Here is a 23886-nt window from a genome sequence, read left to right as displayed (position 1 = left end):
TAAACTGTTGCCAGGTTTAGTTGCTACGGCAACCTAGCCATGGCACCAAGAAGTATCTTGAATGAATCCTTGATTTTATGTGTTTCGTGCCCTTTTTTGTAATCGCAATAAGAGGTTTCGACTTGGAAAGACTGTAACTCTCCATGTCTTGTCCAAATAACAGACTGGTTGCTCTTCCATAGCCTAATGTTATGTAATATGATGAGATGGAATGTAATTTGATGTGAGGTAATGATCAACAGCCATGATGTGATGTTAGGAGTGTGGTCTGCTTCCAGAATGTTGCTTCTGTTAGGTACTCTTGAGCTGAATTTTGATTCATAGCAACTTCATATGATAGAATTCAAGTGCCTGTAGGATTTTCTTAGCTGTAATCTTTATGGACACAGATTGCCAGATCTTTAATGGAGACACTGGATAGATTCGAAATACTAACTTTTCAGTTAGCAATTGAGTGCCTAATTGTTTTTTCACTGTGGCTTCTTGCCTCTAGAATACAAAGAGGCAGCACTCACTGTTTCCCAAGCACACACTTCTCTTGTCATCTGACCTCTGGTTCCAGGGATACAGGACTTCCAAGGTTTCTGCCCTGTCCCCATACACATATCTGGGATTCATCAGTCTTTGCAAACTTGTGAACCAGCACAGTTCTCCATAAGAACTTTGACTTGCTAGCCCTTGAACTAGGAGCCCTGGTGATAGAGTAGGTTTTGCATTGAAATGCTAATCACATAGTTCTAATCTAACCAATGGCTCCATGAGAGAAAGATGAGGCTGTCTGTTCCTATAACAATTAAGTCTTTGAAACCCAGAGAATAGTTTCAACTCTGTCCCAGAGGTCCATGTAAGTCAAAGTCAGCTTGACGGCAATGAGTTTCTAGTTTTTGGGTACTTAAAATGGCACCAACCACTTTCTTGAAATAAATTTTGCTATATATTTACATGTATGGGTATAGCAGATTTTGTTCCTCTGGAAATCGAAATAAGACGTAAGATATCTTCCTGATAGTCATGCACCCTAGCCTGCATAGTGATCCCTTTCTTAGTCTTTTGGCAAGAATAGCAGCTTTAAGTTTAATGAAACCTGTTCTCTGTCCAGTTTTGTGAGCCTTTCTTCCCATAAATGTAATCTATAATCCAACAGAGCCTGATGTTGCAGTAACATAAAGCACAAGTACCCCAAGTGGGTCCTTGAAAGTGAAGATAAAAGTTATCATTCCTAACTCAGTCCTTTGACTTCTGATCGCAAACATCCTATCTATCAAAAACATAAATCAATACTGGTTATTGGTTCAAAATATATGCTATATCTTGAAGGACAGCACCCTAACCATACATGGTGTCATTTCTAAGGTAGAATCTTACCTACAGTTAGAAATTTTTCAATGTTTTATCATGTTGGCAGCTTCTGGTTGCTACAGTGCAACCAGAAAGTTGATCCTTCAGGTATGAGAAAATGCTATTTTGGAAAGCCAGACATTCCCGAATCTTTGGATAGTTATTTGAACTGAGGCTACATGGAAAGACAAGGTAAAGCCTTACTCACTAAAAAATGAATTCTTGCAAGATGATCCAATCTACGTGTTCCCACATGGCTTGTCTCCTCCAAGGATTTTTACAGCATCAAGACTGCTATTTTTAGCATCATCAGTGGCTATATCATCCTTGATAAATGGAAGCCCGTTACTCTGTTCTGATCATAGCATACTACAATCATGGGCCCAATGTGACAACAATGGGGCTGTCAAAAAAGGAAACATAGTAGCTGGATAACATCTGCCGGACTAGCCATCCTGCCTGCCTGTTGTTCAGAGCCCTCTGTGGGGTGTAGGCTCACTGATGGTTGTGGGCATGAGATATAAAGTTCCTACACTTTGTGTCAACTTCCAAACCTCCGATTTTCTAATATTTTCCCTTCGAAACTATTGACTATCCAATCACGTCTTTCTCCACTGTCCAGGAGTCTGTGTATATCCTTAGCACAGCTATTTCTCTCTAAACACATTCAAAGACAAATAGGCTCTGTCCATTGTGAAGATGTCCCCTTACCACTGACTTTTTAGGCCAATGTGAGGCTGTAGTGTAACAACAATATATGTTTGGCTTATGCAAGTATATTTATTGATCCTGATTAATCCATGAAACAGACCCAAATATATTCCCTCATTTTTAAAAAAAATTTGATCAGAGAATCTCTACACACACACACACATACGATGGCACGACTTTGAGATAATGGAGAAGTGTTGGTAGAATAGAGGCAGTGCCCATTAATATCTGTACCACCTTTCTGTTTAACTTATTTGTACACTCATGGCATACTTTGTTCCATTTTTAAGTGTACTCTTTCTAATACTGTGATGCTAGTTTTGACAGTACTAATCTCTTGATGAGCAGCTCTGGTTATAAAATAAATTTATTCCTCATTTCTAGGTACTCGGTGTCTCTTAAAGGAGCCCTGGTAGTGCAGTATTTAAGTGTCCAGCTGCTAACTAAAGGTTGGTCCCTTGATCTATCACTGCTCCATCGTAGAATGTTGTGGCAGTTAACTTCCATGAAGATTAAAGTCTTGGAAACCTGATGGGACAGATCTAGTCTGTTGTTGTTGTCAGGTGCCGTCAAATCAGTTCTGACTCTTAGGACCCAGTGCACAAAAGAACAAGCCCCTGCTTTGTCCTGCACCCTACTCACAATTGCCATGTTGGACCCCATTGTTGCAATCACGGTGTCAATCAATCTTGTTGCGGACCTTTCTCCTCTTTGTTGCCCTCTAATTTCCAGTCTGACTTAACTGCAAAAGGTTTATTTTTGAGTCTCTATTACTAGTGTGCCAGGAACTATATTTTAATCAATGAATATTTATCTGTCTTCAATGTCATGGATGGGTTGTAAAACCATAAATGCCTGTGATGCAAACTTGAGAGCAATTTTACCTTATGTCCTTAATCTGCTGTGGACACTCATTAGGGCTGCACCATGACCTGGCCTCCGTAGAACCATGCTGTAACAGAGGGGCCACGATGGTGTCTTAGTCTTTGGTTTCAGTGTTAGCGCGGATCCGATATGTAATCGCTCCTCAAAGAGGTGGGCTTTCTGTCCTGTGAAGTTAATCTACATAATGACTGTCCTTTCTACTGAGGAAGAATCAAGGAGTTCACCACCAAATGCACTTGTCCTGAATGACTTTCCTTTTCGTCAATAAGCGTTAGATCTGACGACTAGCACAGGTAAGAAAGTTAGGCAAACGATTGTGGTTTGTAATTATAGTGGTTAAAACTTTTCTGCTCATCTCTTCTTAATATTCTTATTTTTTTTTTAAAAAACAGGAATTACCCTCATTGGTTACTCATTTATCTCATTACTAGTAAAACCATAATCGTTTTCTTTTGCCATAGATCTGAGATTGTAAATCTTTACTTGAGCAGAAAGTCTTATCTTTCTCTTTTGAAACAACAGATAGGTTTAAACCAGTCACTTTCCCAGTATCAGTCTGATGCATAGCCCAAGATGCCAATGGGGCTCAAGAAAAAGTCAAACCTACTGCCATCAAGCTTATTTTGACTTGTGGTGATCCTCTCTAGGGTTTCAAAGACTGCATGTCTATCAGAGCAGACAGCCTCTCTCTGCTCCCTCAGGGTGGCTGGTGAATTTGAATTGGTAACCTTGCAGTGGCAGCTCTTCTCTTATACAACAGTGCCAGCAGGGCTACAGTAATATGCAGTGGCATCACAGAAAACACAGTTTCTTTGAGCACTCTGAGTGTTTCCTGAGTTGTGACTGAAAGAGCACCAACTCTTATTGTTGCTGCTGAAGTGAACTTATCCCCAAATTTGAGTTTATTTAACTGCAGGCCTCTGAATGGTGGCGAGAAGTTCTGGTGATGCTGCGGGTTACGAACTGAACTGCCAACCACAGTGTCATGGAGCTCCAAGCCCATCGTTTGCTTCATAGGAGAAAGATGAGACTGTTTTCTCCCACAAAGATTTATAACCTCGTGTTAAAAACCCGAGTGCCATTGAATTGATTCCAATTCACCGTAGCCTAAGATAGGGCTCCAAGATTAAATCGCCATGGGAACAGAAAGACTTAACCTTCTTCCTGTGAAACAGGTGACAATCCTAACCTAACCAACATCTCGCATTTAGTGACACAAATATAGCCTTGCTTGGGATCACTCTAACATCTCCTAATTTATCAAAATCCATTTTTATTGCTTAATTGCAAAGTAATCTGCTTCATTGAATCAATTCTGACTCACAATGGACCGATATAGGATTTCTGAGGCTGTACATTTTTAGAGGTTTCTGTAGTCCCATCTGTCTCGAAGAAGTGCCATGTTTTGAACTGCCAGCTGGCAGAGAGAGGTCCAAAGCTTACCCGGTGGTTGCACCAGTGCCCCATAATTACAAATCGGCCTTCTTTAAGGTGAGAGGCTGCACTATGACTTCACTCTGTGAAAGAAAGTAAGAGGGTGGTGGTCTTTGCAACTACATATCATCACTTGGAAATCTACGCAAGAACCCCACTTCCTACCATCAAGTCAGTGCTCCCGCATAGCGAGCCCCTGCGGGCTTCTGAGACTGGAACCGTGTATGGGAGTGGAGGAGCCCACTTTCTCCTTTGGAACTTCTGGTGGTTTTCAACTACTGACCATGTGGGTCAAAGCCCAAAGAGCAACCACCATGCCATCAGGGCTCCCTGGGATTGTACTACAGCAATATATTGGACAATACCCTACGGAAAACAAAGCACACTTTTGTTGGTGGTTTCATTGACTAGCTTTTGTAGTTCTGGTTTACATTTTAGAAACTAGGCCAAGAAGTATTACCTGCTTTTTCATGAACACAGCCAATTTTCTCTTAGCAACAAATAAAGTCTTAGCAACAAATAAACAAAGATACTTGGGAGATTGAACAGGGGAGCTGTGGGAATGAATGGGAAAAAAAAGTGTGATGACTTGATTTTCCTGTGATGCTACATTCTTCAGGCAGTAATAAACTGCGTGGAAGGAAGTCAGGGAATAATACTGAAGGGAAACCAGACAGGAAGATAGCGCAATGTCAGAAATGAGATTCCAAACTCGCAAACCCCACAGTCAATCAGTGGACAATGCACTGAGAAGTTCAGACTAACTAATAACCCAGGCCTTGGGTTCTACTTCCAGGCGGTGACTATAATCTCTTTGGTGGGTAAATGGATTTTAGCCTGGCCCAGGGTAGGGAGAAGGGCATCTCTTGCCACTTTCATGTCTTTTTTCCTCTCTACTTTTTTCCTCCTTTCAAACTTCCCCGAAAAGCAGTGGATCGCTAACCACAAGTTTGGTGTTTCAAATCCATTCGCTACTCTACGAGAAAGATGAGGCAATACAGTCTTATAAAGACATAGCCCCTCAGAAACCGTAAACAGAGCCGATGAGTCAGAATCAACTTGATGGCAGTTGGTGTCGGGTTTTGGGTGACTATCCTACCAGGGAGATACCAGTTGACTCCAGCGGTCGGCAAACTTTGGCTCACCAGTCATATGCCGTAGGGATATGTGGCTCTGAAGTAAATCAAAACATTTTTAAGGAGATTTTTCAGCTAAAAGAGATTTCATGTTTAAATTGTTGTGAGGGACAGGATTCGTTCCTACATCTCAAAAGTTTTTAGACCCCTGGTCAAGTCTGACCCTGAGTTTGAAGTGGCCTTTGGACTTTTCAGTTCATCCCAGGAGGGCGAGGCCATGCTGTTGGCTGGCTTCTTAGACAAAGTCTGTTACACTAGAGACGTTTTTAGCGTGAACATTTCTCTCTCTCTTCGTGGCTTCATGCATTGTTACTCCAACGTTATGGTTGTTTTAGGGTAGGAGCACTTGAGTTGGTTCTGACTCACAGTAAACATACCTATAAGAGAAGGAAATACTGACCGTTCCTGAGCCATTCTGACCATTGCTGCTGGGTTTGATTGTACTGATGCAGCCCAATGTGTCAGTCTACCTTGTTGAGGTTTCTCCTGTTTCGCTGACCCTCTATTCTACCAAGCTTGACGTCCTCTTCCAGACACTCATCTGGCCTGACAATATGTTCAAAGTACAGTGGACAGAATCTCTCCATCCTTGCTTCCCAGGAGTACTCTGACAGTGCTTCATCTAAGACAGACTTGCTTGTTCTTCTCAACGTCCAGAGTACTCTTGATGTTCTTCACAGTCATCGTTTACATGCAATAATGATCCTCTAGTGTTCCTTATTCATTGTCAAGCTTTCACATGCATATGAGGCGATAAAGCATTATCGTTGGGGTCAGGCACATTTCAGTCTCAGTTTCATCCTGGCTCTTCAACATTTCAAGTGTTCTTATGCAACAGAGTACAGAGCCCTGGCGGCATATGTGTTGGGCCACTAACACAGGATCAGTGGGGAAAAGATGGGGCTTTCTACTGTTGTAAAGTCACAGGGTGGGAAACACAGGGGCAGCTCTACTCTGTTGCTTTCAGACAGCATCACCTTGAGGGCAATGAGTTTGGTTTGGGTGTTTATGCAACCTATTTGTCCAATACAACACAGTCTCTGCAACCTATTTGTCCAATACAACACAGTCTCTGATTTCTTGACTATTGCTTCCATGAGCATTGATTGTAGACAAGTCAGCTGAAATCCTTGAAACCTTTCATCGTTTCTGCAATGAACATGATGTAAATTTTCCCAGTTATGAAGATTTGGGTTTCCTTCACCTTGTGTTGCAAGCCATACTGAAAGCTGACGTCTTTCATTGTCATCAGAAAGTACTTAAAGTCCTCCTCACTTTCAGCCAGGAATATAGTGTCATGCATGTTGAAAGTTGTTATAGTAAACACTCCCTGACGCCGATGCCAAGGTCTCTGTATAATCCAGCATACAAACTGAAGTAGTGTGGTGAAAGGATGCGACGTTTATTTGCACCTTTCCTGATTTTAAACAGTTGTTGCTATTACTTGCTCTCAAGCTCATAGGGCCTCTGCGTTCAACAGAACAAAACACCAGCCGGTTCGGGGCCATTGTTCTTATGCTGGAACTCATTGCTGCAGTCACGGCGCCAGTCCATCTTATGGAGAGTCTTCCACTCTTTCACTTCCCTTCCACTTGACCAGGCATGATGTCCTCTTCCAGGGGCTGGGCTTTCCTGATAACACACCCAACGTGTGTGAGACTAAGTCTCACCAGATCAGGTTTGTTCTTTTGCGAGTCCAGGTTACTTTCAATATTCTTAAAGAGCACTATAGTTTAAATCTTCTTTGTCATCATTATTGAAAGTCCAGCTTTCACATGCTTATGAGGTGACATAAAATTCCATGGCTGAACAAGGTAATACTGCCTGGCTCAAGGGTGTACATCAGGGTTGTGTCCATTCCATTCAATTTATATGCAGAGCAAGTAATTTCAGAAAATGGATCATATGAAGAAGAATGTGGCATCAGGACTGGAGGAAGGCATTAACAATTTTTACATGTCTGGGTCAGGAACAATTTCTGCTTGAATTTACATATGAGAAATTTATCATCTGTTCTACAATAAGCCCTTGACCTCATTTTGGCTACTGATATTGAGCTTATTTTCCAATTACTGTTCGATCCTCTTTGCTTTTAATTTTTGCATTCCAGTCACCAATAACTATCAATGTATCTTGATTGAATGCTTGGTCAATTTCAGACCAAAGATTTTGGTTCAATTATTCAATATCTGCATCACTAGCATTAGTGCTTGGGACATAAATTTGAGTAACATTTGTGTTAACTGAATCTCCTTCTAAAAGGATAGATATTATTCTATCACAGCATTGTACTTCAAGATGACCTTGAAATGTCCTTTTTGATAATAAAGTGATGTCATTACTCTTGAATAAGTTATTCCCTGCATAATAAACCATATGATTGTCTGATTCATGGCCAATATCAGTCATTTCAACTCATGAACGTTTGGGATATCAATCTTTATGTGGTCCATTTCATTTTTGGTGACTTCCAATTTCCTATATTTCAGCTTCTGATTATTAATCAATGTTTGCAGTTGTTTCTTCTCATTATGACTTGTTCCCCCTCAGCAAATGACGGTCTTAGAAGCTTCACTCTATCCACACTATTGTGTTTGACTCCACTTTCAGAAGGCAACTTGTCCTCAGTCATCTTTTGAGTGCTTTTAACCTAAGAGATTCCCTTCTGGAGCTCTAGCTGGCATTTTTACACCGTGACTCATGAAGTTTTCAGTATCTGACAATGTTATGTTGCTCGTCATAAAGTTTTCAAGGCCTAACAGCTCCAAAGTGGACAGCCTATTCCTTCTTTGTAGTCTGTTCTTAGTCTGGAAACTGTGCTTAAATCCTGGGTCATCCTGCTCATATTTTAAATACCAGTGACATCGCTTCCAGCATCACAGTAACAGGCAAGCCACCGCAGTATGATTTTCTGACAAACCAGTGGCTCTTCAACCAAGCAATATTCCCTTATCCCGTGTAAACTGCTACTTCTTGTTCCAGGTGCAAGTTCCACATGACCATAATGAAGTGTTCCAGAATTCTTATTCTTCTGCATGCTGTCCATGGTTAGGGATAATGCACATAGTTGACTGTGCTTGCATTGGCTATGAAACACAAGTAAATATTTTTCTGGTATTCGCTGTTTTTTGACACGATCCATCTGACACCTGCAAAGATCTTCCTTGTTCCATGCCCTCTGTGAATTAGCTTGAATTTCTGGGAGTTCCCTGGCAATGTACTTGCATGTGACAATGTACTTGCATGTGACAATAATGATATTGCTCTGTAATTGGGTCACTCTTTTTTGGAATGGGCACCATATATGGATGTCTTCCAGTCAGTTGGCCATGTAGCTCTTGCCAAAACGTCTTGCCATATAAGAGTGAATGCTTCCGGGGTGCCATCAGCTGGTATTCCAGCAATTCCTGGGCTTTTGTACTTTTCTAATGCCATCTGGGCAGCCTGGATTGCTTTCTTCAGTACCCTCAGTTCTTGACATGGTTGATGGCTGAACAATTCTTTTTGATACTGTGACTACTCTCTGCATTTCTTCACTTTTGATGCTTTCTGTACCATTCCAGATTGTGCCTAAATTATAAGGTTCCGATCTTAGCCATTCTTTATTAGAACCCCTATTGATTCTTGAAGATATATATTTTTATATTAATAATAACAGCAAGCATTATTGAGTGTTTAGAATGTACCCGGTGCTATTTTGAATACTTTATATGCATTATCTTATTTAATAGATTTAGTACTTTCATAACCTTGTGAGTTATATTTATTTTTCCATTTATGAAAATAGTTTTTAGTATTCTCATTTTTCATATCATAAGGCTCAGAGAGGTTAGATAAGGCAGTAACTTACCCAAGTTCAGACCCCTCAGTCTTATGCTCCTATCATTTCACTCCAGATTCTGTCGTTTTATCTGCTAAATTTTTCTGTCACCCAAAAGCCCTGAAAACTTGTCCCAGCTGAGGGACACTGTGAACATGAGTTAAACTAGTTCTGGTTACCCCCTCTTTGGGTATTATGCTTTGAGCCAGGGGCCTTTGGGCGCGTGTAAGACTCGCAAAGTCTTTGAGAAGTCTCTCTGAGTCTGGGGACTCCCTGGAGGAAAGGTTTCCAATTGAGTCACATCTAAAGATTTAGCAATTTGTAATTGTAAGAACAAAGACAGGGAATATGAGGAGGTACTTCCCAAACCTGAATCACACTGAGTAGAGTGGAACTTTTGTAGTATGCATATTTCCCCCGCTAGGCAAGCATTGAGCAACTTGCTCTGAGTCAGTGCACCCAGTGACATCACCTGGGAAAGTTCTCTCTGGTCACAGTGAATTTTTTCGCAAAAGCAGTTTTGCTTGAACCTCGTTTCTGTGATGGCTGATTTAAAAGAATAGCATGCAGCTGTGAAATTTTGTTTCCTGCTCAGAAAAAAATGACACAGAAACTGTTGTGATTGAAAAAAAAAAAAGAAAGAAACTGTTGTGATGTTGAACATAGTTTACCAGGATGGCGTTATGAGAAAAACTCATATGTATGAGTGGTTTTCCTCATTTCAAAAAAGGCGAAATGTCAGTGGATGACAAACCTTATTCTGGACATCTGTCAACTTCCCAAATGGAAAAAATCTGGACTCGGTGTATCTAATCAAACTTTTTGTTTAGAGGTTCTGAAAAGATTGTGTAACTGTGTTACAAAAACAAAAAAGGGCCTGATTTGTGGCAGGCTGGGGACTGGTTTTGCCACCATGACAATGCACCTGCTTTTGCAACCATTTCAGTGAGCTAGTTTTGGGCAAAAAAACCCAGAATGCCTCTCTTTCTTGCCTTATGCACCTTACTCACCTGCCTTGACTCTGAGCAACTTTTTCTTTTTTAATTTCTGTGAATGCAGAGGGCCATGAAAGGACAGCAGGGTGATGAAGTAGGAGAGGTGTAGAAAATGAGGGAGGTGCTGTCAGCCATCAGTCAAACACAGATGAGTTTGAAAAAAGTTTCCAAGAATGGAATCACAGAATTGATAAATGTATTAAGTGCAATGGATAGTAGTTTGAAGGTGCAGGTTGTTTTGTAAAAACAAAAACAAACCCAAAAGACTTAAATACATAGCTTTACATTAATTCCGTTTTTTTTGAAGGGGAGGGATATCCCATCATCTACAAAGGACTCCAGGTTGTATATGTGGATAATGGGCTATGGGCTTAGAAATGGAATGTACTTTGTGTGTGTTTTTAGAACAGAGACTTCTGTATCCGGAAAAAAAGTTGCTGATACAAGGTGAGATATAGGCTCACCGGGAGGCTGACGGTGGTGGCTGACATTCAGACTCTGCTTCTCTTCAGGAAGAGTGAATATATTAGCCAAAATATCTGATAAGAATGAATCCTTGGAGCTGGATAAAAGATATCCTTTCAGCAGACTTGAGGACCAAAGCTTGTTTGAGTTGGTTCCAGAACCAGAAAGTCCAAAAGAAGAGGCCTCATCACTCAGAAATTCCCATCCTTCATCGTCACTGTGAAAACAGGGCAACTTCAGGCAAGAGGAGGTAATAAGTCAACAAAGGGTGATAAGAAGAAGAGAACTTAGCATGTGGGGTGACAAGGCTGGACACTTGCTGGTGCACCCCTCATCTTAGTTTTCATAGATTCTACTTGAACTCCTGGCAACCGCGTGGGTCTCAGAGCAGAAATTTGCTCTATAGGGTTTTGGGATGTTATTGGTTTTTTTTTTTTTTTTTTTTTTGCTGTTGTTGCTCTACAGGATTTTAATGGTTGACCTTTTTACAAATAGATGATCAAGCCTTTCATCCAGTGTCCCTGAGTAGACTCCATTCTTTTGATGAACAGGCAGCAGATCGGCACTACCAAACACTCCCTCTCCTCTGTATATGTTTGGCTCACAGTCTGCTCCAGGGTAGTTCAAATCCTGTCTCGCACCTTTGTGAATTCCTACACTGACTCCTCCCTGTAAAATTAATGAGCCTTCTGTTAGACTCCCAATGATGGTTTCTAACTCTCTTCCAAGCTCTCATTTTGCATGATAGTATAAATTGTTATTTTTCTTATTAAATCCACATTTAGTTTTTATTTGTCCATTTTAAAAGGAAAAAAAGAATCAAGTGAAACAAAGCTTCGGAGGAAAAAAGCCCACAAATGAATCCAGCCAATGCTTTTATCAAAAGACTGACAGACAGGAGTAAGAAATAGGGGTGATTTAAAGAGGCAAGCCCAAGATTATTAGATAAAGTAACATTTAATGAGCATACTCAACTTTTATAAGCTCTCTAAGGTGACAACAAAATAATTTTTATTTTATTTATAAGAATAAGAGAAGAGTGACAAATTAATACATTTTGAGGTGAGGATGTCCAGACTGTCTCTCATATGTGTTTTTGGGAGAAACCTGTCCCTAAAAGGACATCGTGCTTGGTAAGCCGAAGGGCAGTGCAAAGTGGAAGACCCTGAAGGAGGTGGAAATACCCAGTGGCTCTAACCAGGGACTCCTACGTGACAACTGTAAGGTGGCACGGGGCTAGGCAGGGCTGCACTCTGCTGTAAGCAGGGTGGCTGAGTCAAACCTGACTGGGCGGCACCTAACAAAAGCACCACAGTAAATTAACACGGCCTCAGTCCTGCCTGAGCTAAGGGAGCCTGCTGTAGCTACTGGTGACAACTATATGATCAGACAACTCAAATATCTCTTTGTATCATCTATCGTTGTTATATCAACCTTCCTATGTGAAGAACCAAAGATGGCAAATGAGATGGTTACCTAAAGCAGGACTGCGAGGGGACAGACTTCTGTTTTCCATTGCCTGGTCAGTTGAGCCAAGCCTTGGCCGTGGGAGCCTATGTCTTGGCCATTGATGCTTATGTGCTCCACCTAAAACTTTTTCCCCCTGTGTTCTGTCTATTTGGTGGAAGTGGACATGGGGTCATGACTTTCCTTTAATCAAGATTGTCTGCCTCTATATCTTTTTGTTGCTCATACCACAGGCAGGGCTGGAGGCACAAATTCTGCCCAGCTCCTTGCAAAATGAAAATGCAAGAGAAAAAAATGCCCTGGAAGGTATTAAAATATAAAGCCTTTGTGAAGAACAAAATTCAAATGTGGTGAAGAGAAAAGTTTCAGAGCTGAAGTTATGAACACCCAATTTGCAGAAGACCATGGAGGACAGTGGGAGCCCCTAATCCATCTCTAGAGTATCTCGTCGGACTGAGCCACTGGCAGATCTGTTCTAGCCAAAGGCAAGAGTCTCCAGGAGTCTTACTCTCAGGCAGAGACCACAGTCATCTTGATTACGCTGGATCGAGCTCAGCACTCGGGCAGTTGACCTCCCTGTAGCCATGACCTGAATATGCACTGGGAGCAAGTATCTCTTACTCGTTCCAGGACAGAAATTTCCTCCCTGACTCTTGGAATGTTGATGGGGGTCTTTTTCTTCTTGTGTATTATTTGTATTTTTGTCTTTATACTATTATGATTTCAGTCTTTCCACCTTAGTGAAATTTTGTTTATTGTTTCCTGTCAGTTTTCTCACCTGGAGAGTGCAGGAGGAGTGGCTACATGAGGATAATAATTGATACAAGGGGGTATAGGGAACGTAGGGGTAGAGGGTGGGGGACAGGGAGGGAAAGGGGGTGTCAAGAGTGAATAATGAAGGCAGAACCAGGGTAGGAACACTGAACTGATTGTGATTACACAACTCATTTTAAAGGCGATTTAACCATGGGGGAGGGGATGCTATAACGTTATTGTGGGGTGATTGATCAATGCCCCTTGATATGATTGAACAATTGAGCTATTGTATGATATATAAATTATGTGCCAATAAAAATGTTGGGGGAAAATATATATAAAGCTTTTTTCTTCTATATTATCTCTCTTGACATGTCATGATATTTTTATTTGTGATTAATATTCTAAGTGAGTAAAATTAGAATTTAATATTAGTAATATGTGTGCATCCTTATACTGTACAATATCACTGCGGTGCAATTTTGTTTTTATTGTTTTCTGTTGGGTTTCCCAGCTACGAAGAACAGGAGAAATGGATACATAATGAGAATAACTGACACAGGGGGTGTAGCGAATATAGGGGTGGGGAGTGGGTGATAGGGAAGGAACAGAGATTTCAGGAATAAATAATGATGATGGTAGGTAAATATATGAGAATTTAACTTGAATGTGGAATCACCAAATTTTTCATTTATATTTTGAAGTTTGTCCGTGCACATATATATTCCTTTTAAACAATAATGTGAAAACTCTGCGCAGAACTAACTCACCTGTCTGTATTTCCCTTCTTGATGTACACAGACTCTATCAATAGTAGTTAACTTTGGCTTACTGATAAGCACAAGACTGAAAATAAAAAGAACTATCAATTGTCCTACCTTTCCTCCCCCCCCGCCCCCACACCCCACCCCTCTATGTCATCATTTTCAGCTTGGCTAATACAGGGAAATAACACAAATCAGAATGGGTGTGACAATTTCTCAGTGCTGTGTTTCTTCTAGCATAAGTACCTTCTGCATTTAAAGTTAGTTTGAATTTTTTAATAGTTTTATTAGGGGCTCATACAACTCATCCCAATCCATACATACATCAATTGTGTAAAGCACATTTGTACATTCTCTACCCTCATCATTCTCAAAACATTTGCTCTCCACCCAAGCCCCTGGCACCAGCTCCTCATTTCCCCTCCCTCCTGCTCACCCCTCCCTCATGAACCCTTGATAATTTATAAATTATTGTTTTGTCATATCTTGCACTGTCCGATGTGTGCCTTCACCCACTTTTCTGTTGTCCATCCCCCAGGGAGGAGGTAATATGTAGATCCTTGTGATCGGTTCCCCATTTCCAACCCACCCTCCCTCTACCCTCCCAGTATTGCCACTCACACCACTTGTCCTGAAGGGATCAATAGCCCTGGGTTCCCTGAGTTTCCAGTTCCTGTCTGTACCAGTGTACATCCTCTGGTCTAGCCAGATTTGTTAGGTAGAATTGGGATCATGATAGTGGGGGAGGAGGAAGCATTTAGGAACTAGAGGAAAGTTGTATTTTTCATCGTTACTACATCGTACTTTGACTGGCTCGTCTCCTCCACAAAACCCTTCTGTAAGGGGATGTCCAGTGGCCTACAAATGGACTTTGGGTCTCCACCCCGCACTGCCCCCCTCATTCACTATGATAAGATTTTTTGTTCTGATGATGCCTGATACCTGATCCCTTTGACACCTCATGATCACACAGGTTGGTGTGCTTTTTCTATGCGGGCTTTGTTGCTTCTGAGCTAGATGGCCGCTTGTTTACCTTCAAGCCTTTAAGACCCCAGATGCTATATGTTTTAATAGCCGGCCACCATCAGCTTTCTTTGCCACATTTGCTTATGTACCCATTTGTCTTCAGTGGTGGTAACAGGGAGGTGAACACACGATGATATGATTTTTTGTTCTTTGATGCCTAATAACTGATCCCTTTGGCACCTTGTGATCACAGGCTGGTGTGCTTCTTCCATGTGGGCTTTGTTGCTTCTGAGCTAGATGGCTGTTTGTTTACCTTCAAACCTTTAAGACCCCAGACACTATATCTTTTGACAGCCAGGCACCATCAGCTTTCTTCACATTTGCTTATTTAACTCTTTGTCTTCAACAATTTTGTCGGGAAGGTGAGCATCATAGATACCAGTTTAATAGAACAAAGTGTTCTTGCATTGAGGGAGTACTTGAGTGGAGGTCCAAAGTCCATCTGCTACCTTAATACTAAACCTATAAATATATGCACATAGATCTATTCCCCCATCCTCATATATAAATATATTTACATAGGTATATGCATTTATTTAGATCTTTTTAAATGCCCTTTGCCTCCTAGCTCTTTCCTCTATTTCCTTTGACTTTCCTCTTGTCCCACTATCATGTTCAGTCTTCATTTGGGTTTTGGTAAATCCTCTTGATTACATTATCCTTGGTCATGCCCTACCAGGCCTTCTGCACCCTCCGCACCACCAATTTGGATCACTTGTTGTTCCCTTGTCCCTGGGTTTGTTAACACCACTACCTTTGCCCCAACCTCCCCCTCTCTCATGTCCCCCCAGAACTCTTGGTCCAGTTGTTTTCTCGTACAGATTTTTCATCCAGCCTATCTTATTTAGACAGACCTGCGGAGATAATAACATGCACAAAAACAAGACAGCAACACCAAGTTCGTTCTGAATTTAATGGAAATGGTAGCCTCTTGGGCCTGTCAACACCCGTGTTAACTCAGTAACAAATGTACATTATATGTGCTTTGCATATCACTGAACTGCCACACATCACTAAAATTGGGTGTTCCTACAATTTTTGTGAGCATCATGTATAAATGGAGGAAAAAACACTAGGGGACGAACATATTACTTGTATCTCCTCTGTTCATGTACACGCTTCATTCTTCCATCTCATTTAATTTATAAAACTCATGTTCAGAGAGAGAATTATTAATAATTTCACAAGGCAGCAGAAGTGCATAAACCAAGTACAGGACCCTTCTTGGTGTGGGGCCTTGTGAGACTGCACACGTTTCACACCCCTGAATATGTCCCCAACAACAAACTTCTGCAGCATCATTGTCAAGGGTGGTTTCTGAACCTTTTTTAGTTGGAGAGCATGTAAAACTTCCTCTAACACCTAGCCCAGCATGTTCCGAAATCAACTGTTACCAAAGAACATTCTTCAGCAAATAGTCTTTAGATGGTTTATGCAGCTTTTAAAAGTAATTCTTTAATTCGCCTTCAAATTGCCACGAACATAATACATTAGTTAATTTTGTTTGTTGGTATATATTTTGTTTCTAGGAGCTTTACCAAACTTTGGGGCTGCAGCCAGATAAGGAATCTACTTGGGCTGACTCCCAGCTCTGAAAATTGTGGACTCAAGCCCAAATTTCAAGGTCAAGGTCTAGGGACTGTGTGACTGCTAGGAACTATTAGAATTGTGTAAGAAAGGCCCCAGTGACCTCGGAACTGAAGAGAGAAATTTGAACATCCGTGCATTTGTAGCTCATCATCATCTACTTTTCAGGCTTTCGCAAAGGGAACCCATGTGATTTCAGGATGGAAGGAAATTCTTTGCACAAAAAAAAGTTGATGTTGTTACGTATCTGGTTAAATGTGAAGAAGAGAACTCTTGGAAGTCAGGAATAAACGGAGAATTAAATGATCCAGATCTACTGATGGGAGCGTCGCCAATGAGCTGTAACTCCATGGAGAATAGTAGATAAGCATTAACTTGTGTGTTCTGCAAATGACCTTATATCTAATGCCGATCCTATGACTCTGTGAGAGCCATACTGTCTTACATTTCACTAATGTTTGTCACAGGAGCAATAATTCTTGAGTTAATAAGCCATCTTTCCTTTAGGGCCCCAAATAATAACAATTACAGTATGCCCCATTTCCCTAGAAGACAACTTAGTGAAGGTGAGACTAAAATTTGGGTCTATGAAAACGATGACACAGAAGGCACAGATATGAGACGCAAGGGGGATTTTGAGTTTCTGACGTCCCAAACCCCCGTTCTCCGTGCAAATGCAGCTTTTGCTTGTAATTTAGGTGGTTTTCTCTGTGATCTGAAATGGAATTTTACAAGATCTATGGAGTTTCTGCGCGCTGTTACACATGTTTTAGTAATGCTGATGTTAAGTTTTGCATGTGTTTTATTTTATTCCCCCAGTAGTCTTAAAAGTAGGACGAGAATTACTTAAAGAGGAAAAGAGATGATTATTTCAGTTTAAAAGTCCCCATAGAATGGGGAAAACTTGGAGAGTGTCAAGAGTTCTATATTCCTGTTAAGTGTGACTCCAAAGCCACCCTTGGCTTAGACCATCTCTGTCTATAATTGCACTTCGCCCTAGCATTTCCCCCCAGATCTGTACAGCAGCTAATCCCCATAAACTTAAAGCCACACATGAAATTAAACTCCAACAATTTTGCTAAAATTCCTCAAGGAAAACATCTTCCCTCTCCCCATGACCATATTAAATTGACTCATGGAATGCAGTCAAACTTCTGCCTCCAAAGTTTACCTTTGGATAGAATCCAAGCATTAACTAAGAAAGTTATGGAAAATCAGGTATGATCCGATGCAGATTAACCTGGAATAACGTTTTATGTTCTTTATAAGTAAGACTTCATGAAGGAAACACATTTAGAAACAAACGAACAAGCACACAAAAACCACTAATAACACACATGTCTAATTTAACTGCTTCTCCGATTCTAGTAAATACCAAGGCATGTAAGAGGTTTATACCTATTCTTGAAAAGTATTAAAAATTAAAAAAACACCCTGCGACTGGAGTCATATTTTACATTTTATTTAATGCAAAAGGGGCCATAATTTAGATTTTTCATAGAAAATTTCTCCATCATCCTTTGTTAGCAGGTGTTAGAAGAGAGAAACACAGACGTTTGGCCTACAGAGACTGTATTTTTTAAAAATCTGAGTCATATACAACCTAAAACAGTAACATTTAAAAAGCATCTACTTGAGGACTTCCATGTTCTATTCTATGGAGCCACAGAGCACCTCAAGTTAGTGAGCAAAGAGAAGGTCATGGTTACAGAGCTTCTAGCCTGTTGCCTACTCAAACAGACACACTGACTGTCTTTCTTCCTCTTCCTCCTTCCTTCATTAACTCCTCCTCTCTCTTCCGCTCCCTCCTTCTAGCCCTCTCTACCCCCTTTTCTTTCTATGAGATCCCTTTTGTGATACATGGTATCTGCAAAAATTTTACTACTAAGAAAATATCTGACAACTGTTAATATAATAGAGTTCCTAATGTTTTAAGTAAAGAAATTGCCACCAAAATTTTTCATTATCATTTTGTTGCTCATTATAATACCACCGATAAGTCTAGATGCCTCAAAGAGCCACCAGAAATAGTGTTCATACTAAATAAACTTGTGACTTAAGCGGTTTTCTGAATTTAAGAGTTACTTGGCTTTCTTTTCTAATGCTAATTTTAAAATTTACTTTAACTATTAAAGCAGAGCTGGCAAAGTCTCTTTTCAATGTCAAATGATTCTCACTTTCTTTTCAACAAAATTAATGATTTTATTCCAAATTATAATATGCTTATCTGAAATACTACATTCTGAAGCCTCCTTTGAATCTCAGCATGATTCTGAGAATATATTATGGGAAATATGATGCAAACTCAGAACATTCATTGTGTAGTCAAGAGTGGCGGGGTTTTAAAAAGAAAATGTCCGACTTAAATGTAAACCTTTCTCTCTATTAAGGGTTTAGAATGTATATCTGATAGCTGGAATAACAATAACAGAGCAAAGAGGCAAAGTACCTGAATTTCAAAGAACTTCTTAGGACCTCCATATATAAGCTATATAAAAGCTGCTTATGAAGTCCACTCAAACTTTATGACTTATTATCCAAGGGTGTGTGCTTTCTAGAAAACAGCTCATTTTTCTTTAAACCCAGTCTAGATAAAAATCAAGTGCTCGTGTTGTGTGTGGAGAAATGGTATAGATACAGATCTTCTTATATGGTATTAAAGGTAAGTTGGTACCAACTTACCCTTGTGTATTATAAATGCAAGACGTTAAATGTAATATTCATGGCAAGTACCAGGAGAATATCAATGAAATATGCACAGAATAAAAGGAGAAGGTAATCAAAAAGGTTCACTAAAATACACGGAATAAAAAACATAAAAGTAAGACATAAAAAAGACAAAGGGAAAAAGGCTTAAGACACACATAAAACAAATAAAAAATAGCAAGGCAAGTAAGTCCGTTCTTAACAGTAATTATAGTCAATGCAAGTGGACTAAAAACTTCCATCATAAGCCAGAGAGTAGCAGAATGGATTTTAAAGAAATCATGATCCAGCAATGTACTTTTTATGACACACACCTTAGATCCAAGGACATAAATAGTATGAAAGTGAATTTATGGGGGAAAATATTCCATGTAAATAATAGCCTGAGCATGATTGGCAGTTATTACCAGATAAAGTAAGCTTTAAGATGAAATCTTTTCGAAGACAACAAGATGAATGTTTTATAGTAATAAAAGGGCTGATGAATAAAGAAGATTTAACAATTATAAATGAAAAGGGGCTTTAAAAAGTTCATGGGAAAATGCCTTTATCTTTAATTCCATTTTTCACAAACTTTTGAAGTCTCCATTTTATGCACTCAACATCAGGTCCGCTAAATATACAAAGCAAACACTGGTTTTATTGAAGGGATAAGTAAGAGGGTCCAACAATAAGTACTGCTACAAAATTTTTATTTTAAAAATCAGTATGTGAATTTATTGTTCTGCAACATATATTTCATCTAGGTCTATACATTTCAAGAGAGTGTATTTCCATCCCTTTAGCCCATCCTCATATAATTCTATACCCTTGATTGAGACCATATCAAACGGCAGTTTTGGTATCCTCAAATGACTCACATTATCTTCCTTTTAAATGTACTTTGAGTCTGAAGAACTTTGAATTTGTTCATTGTCGTGAGGGGGAAAAATATCAATTCAACTTTCCATTTCTTTTTCTCACCTTTCAATTTTCTTACAAGTTCTTCCTAATAAACGGTGGAGATTTTCTTGTGTCCTTCAAGAAAATCTATCAAGATTATACCCTTGGTATAAAAGAAACTAGCTGTCAAAATCTTGTAAGCTGATCTCTCTGCCTTTAATTTAATTGGTGCTGGCGAGCCCATAGGAATTCACTATTTTAACTCAACCTTTGTTTTCAAAGGCATGTTAATGAGACAAAGACAACAGTATTTCTGAGATAACTTGTCTACAGCCATCCACGGAATTAAGAGTGATGTTTAAATATGGTTTTGATTGAAATGAATTTGGGCATACATTAACTGGAACCCCAGTAGCAATACTTTTTGACGTATCTCTGTAGATAGCTAAAATAATAATGAGTGACGAATTTTCAACTTTCAATATTGAACAAACATTAAGAAAGAATATCTACTGTGGAATAGTATCCAAGTCAGTGGCATTACAAACCAACCAAACTTATCAAAGATTCCAAAAACCAAGACAATGGTGTGCAGAGACTAGAAATGAATGTAAAATGGTGCAGCCACAATGGAAAATGGTATGACCTTAAAAAGTTAGAAATAGAAATACCAGAGGTCCCAACATTCTAACTTTTGGGGATCAACCCTACATATAGAATATGTTATACATGAATAGAGATATATGCAGCTATGTTCACGCAGAACTATTCACAAAAGCAAAAAGATAAAAACAAACTAAATGCCCATCAGTGGAATTGATAGACTATGGTACACACACACAGTGGAATACTTTGCAACATTAAAGAATAGTTATGGACTTGTAAATCATCTCATATTATGAATTAGCCTGGAAGACAGACATTAGGCTGAGTGAACTAAGTCAATCACAAAAGATTACTATTGTATGAGACTACTGTTATAACAAGTTAAGAAAAGTTTTCATCTCAAAGAAACAATCTGTGAGGGTGACCGGGGAAGAGGAATATATATATTTATATTTTAAGAAGCTCTGTAGAAATAGATATTTGACAATTTTGTCATCAGTGCCTGAACTGAATTTATAGTTAAAAAAACCCCACAAATTTGTTCTTTATATATTTCTGTAGTTCTTAGATAATTTCCAATCCTTTCTAAAGCCTTACTCATAGTAGGACATGCATGTTCACATCCTCCTGTAACATACTGGGTATCAGGACATTTCTGCTCCGTGTGGCAAATCTCTTGTTATTTAAGAATAGCTATGGTTTTCACCATGTATTGTGAGAGGCTCGTGAAATTACAGTCACAAAAAATCTCCATTTGGATTACAGCCATACTCCTTTGCATAAAAATATGTTGGAGTTGTCTCTTACAAATTGTCATATCGATCAATATTCTTCCTGACTAGATTCACACAATCCAGAGTACCTGGGCAAGCCACTTATGTCAGTGACACAAACTGACGTTCTGCCTATGAACTGACAATGCGACTTGTAAAGATGTAAATAGCAGAGGTCCAATCTCCCTATATTGAATAAATAAAGATGTTAGATGGATCTTAAAATACCCTAGAGTGCTTCCAAAAGTCTCCAGAGACGGACTTTCACTATTAGGAAATGATCTCCCCTGCCCCACTCCAAGATCAATACCAAGCCTAGCCCTGGAGCTTACATCAGGTGGCTCCTGGCAGCCGACGTCAGGCAATAACCTCTTCCTCTCAAACATGGTGTCTTTAGGGTGGCGTTTCCCACCAATGGCTGGGTTCAGTTTCTCATTCGTTTCTGAAGACGTTTTTTACACTAACTGTATTCTCAACTGAAATTCCCATCACTGGGTGAGTCATGCTGCAGATCCTGTTCAAGTCTCTGTCAGCTGCTTCCTCATACTTACACCAGCAAAAATCTAGAGCTTACCATTTGGAGTCTGATCTGAACAATTACTGCAACCATTGAATCTATGAGTACTTGACCAGGGGAGTGTTTACTGAGAGTTTGCTTTGCTTTCCAAGTTGACGTACTTTCTTCTTTTAATTACAAACCATCGAAATCCCCCCAAGAATGATGACTGAAACCAGGAACTTGGAGTCATAATAAAAATGCTATTTTTGTGTTTTTCTGAGAGAGAGGGGCAGGGCACAGACATTAGAGCCGACACGAAATAAATCCTCTTCCCTTGCTCTGGTGCAGAGGGATCCAGCACTGACTGACCTCTATAAAAAGCTTAGCAGGCACTTAGGGCCCAGCAGGCCCTCTTCTGGGATGAAATCTTGGAGCTGAGGTATAGTAGCCCCTTCTCATTCCATGGCAACCATCAATCTCACAGGAACACGAGCTTTGTCTTGGGTTTGAGATGTCTTCTGGAATGCCCTTTGGGATAGCAGTGCCTGATTACATTTCAAAGGTTCAAGTACTGAGATACAGAGGAAAAGGTTTACTCTTCTATTATCTAAAGCAAGGAAGTAAAGAGCCATTTTTTTTCTTATCTTGGCCAATTGGTGGAAGATATAAGCTGTCCTGCATTGCTCAAAATAATGGACAATTCTCTAAATCGATAGTGCCACTTAGTAATGGAATGGCCTAACTTGGAAATTAGAACATTCCCAGGTACTGTAATAATCTAAGCAAAAATAAATACATAAATAAATAGTCTATTTGTCAATGCTGACAAAAGACTAAAAGAAACATTCTTATATTGACTGAGGTTTATGGGGACACTAAGGTTACATCTGTATTCCCATGACGCTGAAAGTTTGCGTTACATCTGCTAGGTAGGATTCGTGATAAATGATAGCACTTTAATGCAGAGCCATGCCCACAAAGAGTAAGGTGAATATATGAAATATCTAGAGAAATGGAAGACATACATTCAAGACAAACAGCAAATAGTGGATGTGAGAGGGAAATTGTGTGGACACTGTTTTGTTTCTGTTTTTTTAATTCTAGGCAATTGAGTAGGAGCCCTGATGATCATAAGTTGGGCTGTTAACCACTAGGTCAATAGTTCAAGACCACCTGCTCTTCAGGAGAAAGACTCAGCTTTCTGCTTCTATGGTTACATTCTTGGAAACCCATCGAGGTCGTTCTACCCAGTGCTACAGGGACACGACATGTAGGAACTACCTCTGGCAGGGACAGGCAATTGAGTAACTTTGATCTAGTTATTTGCGCACCCGCCTACTATTTCTTTGTACTACACAAAATGAGACTGATGCACTACGGATTTGGGATTCTCAAGTAGTTGACAATATTTGAATTAGCAAGCTATACGGGCCTATCATCAAGAGGATTGCGGTACCAGTACTTTGTGTAGAAGCACGCGCTGTCGAGGGCATCGAAGCCCTAGTGGCATAGTGGCTATTAGGTAGGTTGCTATTGAAACCACAGCTGCTGTGAGGGAAAAGATGTGGCTTTCTACTCCAGCAAACAGTTACAGTCTTGAAAACACAGAAGGCCAGTTCTACCTTGTCCTATCAGGTCCTATTAGTTGGCATCAACTCAATGGGAGTGAGTTTCATTTTTGGATTCATAGATAGAGGTAACTGATGATCAGAATGGTAGGATTTTCCTCGACAAGGAAAACTGTAGGAATTAATATAAAACATAAGCTTTTTTCTGTTGGATTTTTCCAAATTAAAAGTTATCTATTTGAAAGTAGCTGGCATGTTAGTTAGTTCTCTCTTGTATTTTTCTCGATATTTCATACATTTCTTTTATATTCTTGAAAATAACCTAATAGTTGCTGGAGATGCATGAGGTATAGATAATTAGTAGAGGACTGTCAGTTAGCTGTGTTCTTTCCCATCTCTGTTAGAAACAGAACTGGGCAGGACAGGAGATCCTGAGAACAAGTCACACTCTTGTTGATTCTGATATTT

The sequence above is a fragment of the Tenrec ecaudatus genome, chromosome 8 (assembly GCF_050624435.1).
Source record: "Tenrec ecaudatus isolate mTenEca1 chromosome 8, mTenEca1.hap1, whole genome shotgun sequence".
In the NCBI taxonomy this organism is placed as follows: domain Eukaryota; kingdom Metazoa; phylum Chordata; class Mammalia; order Afrosoricida; family Tenrecidae; genus Tenrec; species Tenrec ecaudatus.
Note: the sequence above shows the minus strand (reverse complement) of the source record.